This window comes from Coffea eugenioides, chromosome 2 (genome assembly GCF_003713205.1).
Source record: "Coffea eugenioides isolate CCC68of chromosome 2, Ceug_1.0, whole genome shotgun sequence".
Taxonomy (NCBI): domain Eukaryota; kingdom Viridiplantae; phylum Streptophyta; class Magnoliopsida; order Gentianales; family Rubiaceae; genus Coffea; species Coffea eugenioides.
Genome location: NC_040036.1, coordinates 46,209,070 through 46,215,728, shown reverse-complemented (window position 1 = coordinate 46,215,728; position 6,659 = coordinate 46,209,070). Strand labels below are relative to the sequence as shown.

General features: G+C 37.9%; 1 long non-coding RNA gene across 1 annotated transcript; it reads left to right on the top strand.

Annotated features, from left to right (window-relative positions):
* The first annotated feature begins 1,653 nt into the window (after positions 1–1,653).
* LOC113763958 lies at positions 1,654–3,826 on the top strand. The gene is made up of 3 exons (XR_003467428.1): positions 1,654–1,702; positions 2,906–2,983; positions 3,714–3,826. It is a non-coding gene; the product is annotated as an uncharacterized LOC113763958 (long non-coding RNA).
* The last annotated feature ends 2,833 nt before the right edge of the window (positions 3,827–6,659 follow it).

Here is a 6,659-nt window from a genome sequence, read left to right as displayed (position 1 = left end):
GATCAAAACCAATTGCATAAGACAAAAGCAGATACGATACACATCAGCATTGACATGTCACTAGCAACATACACACAGTGGTAGAACAAGAAATGACTTGTCATCCCAGCTACCTACACCCAAGTCCTACATCCTTGAGTTTCTAACCCAGATCATTATTGAACCAACTGATTCTACTTCTCCCTCGGCGCAGGTTGCCCTTCCTCAGGCGTAAGCTCAAATTCATTAGGCCCTGCATTCCCTTAACTTCCCTCTTCTATATTCATTTGTACTACCTCCTCTACAAGCACCCCACACTCGGTTAAAAATATTCTTCGTCTGATCTCTCACTTCTCTTGCCACCCAAATTAGACATCCGTTGACCTCTTGCATTTGCTATCATAAAACATTCGTCCGTTCTTGTCCCTCGCGAATGGAGGTCTCAAGTTCTCGAATTCTATCATCTTGCATCCTTAGCATTGACCTCAACTCTTGAGTACTTAGGTACAAAAATCTGAAATAAGATATTTCACAACTCGAGTCAGCCAGTCCCAAGAGTAAATCACCTATATTAGAGATTCCTACCTAACGTACATATATATCTTCTCCAAGTATCATGACAAAATTTTTATGCCTATAACATTCATAATTCACAGCTTATGCTCAAGAAGAGTACTTAGTCTTTTACAGTTGTGAGGACCCATAATTTTATTATTTCAAAATATTGTTAAATTGGTCATTTTAAAAATATTTCGTACTCGAGTTACCCAAAAAAAAATAAAAAATACTAAAGTACATGAATTTCTCGAAATTAAAATTTTTCGATAGGTTCTTTACGCGCATATTATTTTAATGCCCAAATTTATTCAAGATGAATTGCTTATCGTGATTTTTATTGTTATATATATATACTTGGATTATCATATTTTAGAGTTTTAGAATCGAATAAGTTGAATTTCCAAGTTCAAACGAGAAAACCCTTAAGTTTGACCTTTATACGCGCGCGTGCCGAAAAGGCCCCGACAGGCACATTAATTTGATTAATTGGAGATTTTAAGAACATGATATTAGACTACTAGTAATGTACTAGGGAAATTACCTCAGAGTTTTAGTGCACAAAAGTTGCAAACGAGCGCGAAAATTGGACACGCAAAGACCCTAAACGGACCTAGCATGAGTTGACACTTAGACTTAACCATTAAGTCACCAATTCTCTCCACTTTCATTACAATACCTGATTTCACTCTCTCTCCTCTCGTCACTCTCTAGTTGGCCGAAGATGGGAAGAAAAAATCTAGCCAAAATCCTCACAAACTTGCTTCAATCCACTTCCAAATTTCATCATCCATTAGAGGGCTTTGATCCTAGCTTGGAAGAGGGGGCTGTTCATCGGTTTTCTTGGAGGAATTTCGGTCAAGATTTCTGCCCTAAAGCTGTCCAACTAAGTTCTTGAGATAACTCACTCACCCACACTTCAATCTTGCAAAATTATAGCTCAAATGGAGCAAAGGTAGCATGGGTTTGCAACCTATGGTAGAATTTGGGTTGATTGGTTGAGTAATTATGTTCTTGCAATTCCATGACATGCTCGAGGGTTTAAGGATGTTTATTGGTGACTGATGTGATGAATTAGCATGTTGTGGTTGCTGATATTGTGCTATGTTACATGTATATAGAATGATTGATGGAATGAAGTTGGAAGAAAGTTAGAAATTTGGAGAAGGTACTGTCTGAAATTTCTGACTTGCTGCCGACTTTCTTGTTTGCTGCTGCCCTGTAATTTCGAAAATTTTCTGGTGCTAATTGAGCTTCCAAATTGGTGTAGATATGTTGTGCTATGTGTATTGTGGTTGTCTACCAAAAATCAACCCAAATGGTTGGTTAAATTTTGAGTTACAAGTAAAGAAGCAAAACTGGAACAAGCTCCAGAATTTTCTGACCAGCAACATTTGTGTAGCTATAACATTTTACTCGTTGATCGAAATTGAGTGCCGTTTATGGAATTTGAAAGTAGACTCTTAGAGCTTTAAAATGGTACCAAGCTCATTTTCTAGTTCGTCCCGAGCGATTCGTGGCGAGTTTTGAAAGTTGGCTGCCTGTTTATTACTGTTCATCCGAGACTGTCCAGAAAATCCATTTTGTTGCTTGATTTTGAACCGCTTATGTCTGGATTTTGGAAATGATTTCTTCTGCATAAATATATCCTTGTGAACCTAGTTTCTAACACCACCAACCGTTTTCAATTTCACTGAGAATCGAGTGAGATACGGCCTTATTAGCGAAGTGCATTAAATCTGGAAAATAGGCCAACAGTCCAAGAATTTTAGCGAACTTCAACTTTTTATTTCTTGAGCTAGGAACATCGGAATCGAGTTCCATTTTTTTCATTTGAAACCTGGATTGGAACTTTACATGCATATCAAATTTCAAAGGCTGGTTTTGATTCTATGATTTTTAGTGAAATTCCAAAATTATTGGAAAAACTTGGACTGTTTTGACCTATCTTCAATGAATAGTAAACTTTCTTGGAGAAATTGACTTGTTTCTGATTTGATTCTTGGAAAGTGACCTTCTACAAAGTTTTTATGCTTCGAATGAAGTTTTTGACGGTGTAAAATTTTCTATTTTAGACTTTCCGAACTTCCGGACTGATTTTTCCACGAATGACTCGAAAAGTGAAAATTTCCAATTTGGACCTAAATGTTCTTTTAAGGGCCTAGGTTACATTTTTACAACTCTTAGAGCATTTCAAACCTATTTTCATGAGTTCACCTATCACTTGAGACCTCATTTGAAAGTCGGTTCCTTATGAACCGAAATACTTTGGAAACTTGAATTGTGGAGTCAAAATTGACTATTTCTTTTCTTTACACGAATACTGTATGGCCTGGAATTTGAGATACAATGCATTATTGCATACTTTCAGGATCTCAAGAGGACTTCGAGGGAACTCCCGGCGAAGCGTCTTAGAGCTAATTTCTCAAACTTTGACTTTTGATACTTGGTGAGTATCAAGTGCATGTGAAGTATTTAAATGAAATGATTCTTGTACTTGCTAGTTAATGAGGCTAGGGCATACTTTATCGCCCTTGTCCTCTCTTTCATGAAATTGCTTGCTTGATAAGTGATACGTGTTACATGTGAATGCAAATGAAAGTGTTTTTCGTGAGCATTGAGCGGCAGAATGTATCATGCACTTTTAGGGTCGGAGGTACCGCTCATCCCGTCTCAATGCTATGATCAAATCTTGTCGATTGGAGCTTCGTCTCATCGACCTAAAAGTGAATGGGGGGGACGCCCCAACCCATTGGCTAGCCTTGTAACTCGAGCCGGCAAGGGCTTGGTCGAGAAACTTGGTGAACCTTGGGAAGTGTTATAACTTGATCCAAATAAGGGGTCTTGCTAGGTATACTTGTTAAGTGATATCACCTACATGCTTGTTTGGTTACGGATCCAAGAGGGTGTCATGGTGGCTGGAGGTAGTAAGTGGAGTTCTACATGGATAACTGTGAAAGTTGACGGAGGGTCAACTACCTGAGCTTGGATCGCGCGTGGATTAGCTCCTGAGAGCTCCCGTATCCTTTTATTGTGATTAAATTCCCTAGTTGCTTAACGTTTCGCAGTTACTTGTTACTCGAGTTATTGCTTTATATTGTGTCTTTGCTAGCATGCTTGCATGTTTTTCCCTTGGCCTCACTGAGCGTTAGCTCACCCCAATTTGTTTTCCTTAACAGGTTTGAAAGTGGAAGTTCTGAGGCTTAATTAGTGACCCCCAAAAATAATTTTTCCCTACAGGGCTCGAGGCCAAAGAAAGCGCTTGTATTGAGTTATTAGTGCCTGAAGGGATATCTCATATATAATTTGAATTCAATTCACTTGATAAGTATTTGATGTAATTATTTGAGAACTGAGGACTTTTGTCATATTCGGGGAATGATACCCTTACTTGAGATTTGTAATGTATCTTATCTCGTTCTAAGTTTGAAAAATGTTACTTCGTTTATTCTTGAGGTTGTACCCTATGTTATTGGATGTGAGTGATATATTTTAATTGAGAACTGTAGTGAGTCCCGGCGAGAGCTGGGCAGGCGGTCCGCCGAGCCCTTTGGTTCGCCTTAGGGGGAGGTGGGGCTGTCACAACACTCATTCACTTAATCAGGACCATAACACTATTTGGCTCAAGCTCACCCCACGCAGAGACCATGCAAAGCGGTTATGAAACAACCTATGACGACCCCACCTCCCCCTAGGGCGTACCCAAGGATTTGGCGGACCGCCTGCCCAGTTCTTGCCAGGAATCACTCACTAACAATCTTGGGAATAGACTATCACGCCTATAGATTGACATAAAATTTCCACTCAACCAATAATTCACACTTAATTACAATCCAAAAGTATAACATAAGGGTACATTGCCAAAAATTTCCAAATATATTTCATCTACAAACGTACAAGAACATGAAGACTATATTACTATTTCACGCTTACTTGCTCTGGCCTCCACTCCTGTAAGGAAAACAAAACTAAAGAAATGAGTTAAAAGCCTAGTGAGATTCCTAAACAAGTAATCGGGTAGAGAATCCATGGAAGTATTGCATTTAATAGTTTGAACACTTTGCACAGTAATAAACAGCCATTCAAGAAATAAAAATTCAATCATTGGAAGGATACGTGCTCACTTGGAGCCATTCATTCAGTCATTCATCGCCCACCATTTCCCTTATTGCTCCAACATTTGAAAACATTTAACAGTGAAAACTCCTTCAGTGTTCATTTCATTCAGTCAATCTTTTCATTCACTGGCCAGTTCTCCACCAGACTTTGTGGTAATACTCGAGTATACCAAAACACTGTCTCAGGGTCACCAGTCGCCCGATCGAGTTCGCTTCTGGCTCGAGTCGACTGGCAACAAAGGGCAAGGGCCCAGTTCAGCCAAAGGCTTACATTCATGCACAAGTAACATTCAATCATTTGATCATTGAAAATTTCACGTTCACTTAGGTCGAGTGCGATAAAGTACACACTCGCCTATTGAAAATCTATTTAACGACCATTGAAAAGCATTTAGCATTCAAGCAAACATTCACAACAATCTACATAGTCATTGGAAGCACAACATGCAAGGAACACTCACCTTTTAAAGTAGAGCAATGCTAAACGTTCAACTCTGAGTCGTGATCGTTCCCACCGTTAAACCCTAAAAGTAACCAAGATAAGATGTCATGGTCCAATCATTCAAAACTTAGGTTAATAAGGTACTCACTTTAGCCTTAATCATGAGCCATACACCTCTCTAAACACAAAACTCAAAGACAAACTTGAAAGCCAATCGAAGAATGTCCAAGTGCATTCTAGGGCTATGGTTCAAGTAAGTTATTAGTCTAAAAAGAAAACAGTTGGATTTAAAAGCTGGAAGAAACCATAAGAGAAAAATTATATATATATATATAAATAACTCATGAATCTTAGTAAGACATGTGTAAGATATACGCACCACTATTAGAAGAAAACAACGAACCTCAAGTCTAAAGTTGGGCAAACGAAACTAGAGAGCAGAATAGAAGAAACCATTACTTTTTCCCTTGCTTTACACATGATTTTTTTGCCAAAATTCCAGCTCATAAGTCACTACCAAGGTGGACTCAAGCAACTGCAAGTTATAGGCTTTAGATGACATCTTTATGAAATTTAGCTCATAGGTTAGTCAAATTTTCAGTTCAAACTCACTACTGTCTCATGTGCAAAAACAGAACAGTCATGGTTTTTAGGAAACTTTGCAAATTTGCTGGTATTTATAGGAGTTAAACCAAACCCTAAATTTTATACCATTGAAAGCTCTATGAGTTTGGTTTCAAACACAACAAACAGAACTCAATTTTGACTTTCCTATACGAAGTTATAGCCAACTTCCCAAAGCTACGTAGGGCTCCCTACGAAAATTTTTCAGCAATCTATTAGTTTGGAAAACTAGGTTTTTCCCCTCTTAAACTTATTTATTTTGGCTCAAAATCAACATACATATGAAGAACAAGGTTTTAACAAATGTATTGAACAAGAATATATCAAAATCACCACAAAATTTGTGAAAAGAAAGCTGAAATTCCTTCTCTCCCTCTCAGCCAACCATAACAGAAATTTTCCAGCAAAATCTCCAACAAAACTTCCAACTTTCTTATTTAAATTCCATGGCAAATGCACTATATCTTATAACTAACATGTCATGAGGCTTATAACATATGTTCTTGACAAGAAAATCCATCACAACTCCACATATATACAAAGTTTCAAGTAACTACATCAAGGCTAGAAATTTTGCCTCTCAAAGCTGGAAATTGCACACCAAGACTAAAATTCACATATCAAAACTTAAAATTTCATATCAAAGCTGGAGCATCTCTTATCAAAGCTGGAAATTCATCTCAAAGCTAAAAATTGAACATTAAAGTTGAAAATCAACCAAACCCTAGCAACAACTTCAGCAAACCCTAGCAAAACCATGATTTCTTCCATAAATCTTCCATTTTCAAGTAATATATCCACTAAAATGCAAGATTAAAGGGAAATAGTTGTTCCTTGCCAAGAGTGCCTTCAATCCCTAAGAAGAGTAGCAAATCACAGCTTTCTTGCCCAAAAATCACAACACACCAAGTTCCTTCCTTCCATGTTGCAACCTTCTATGG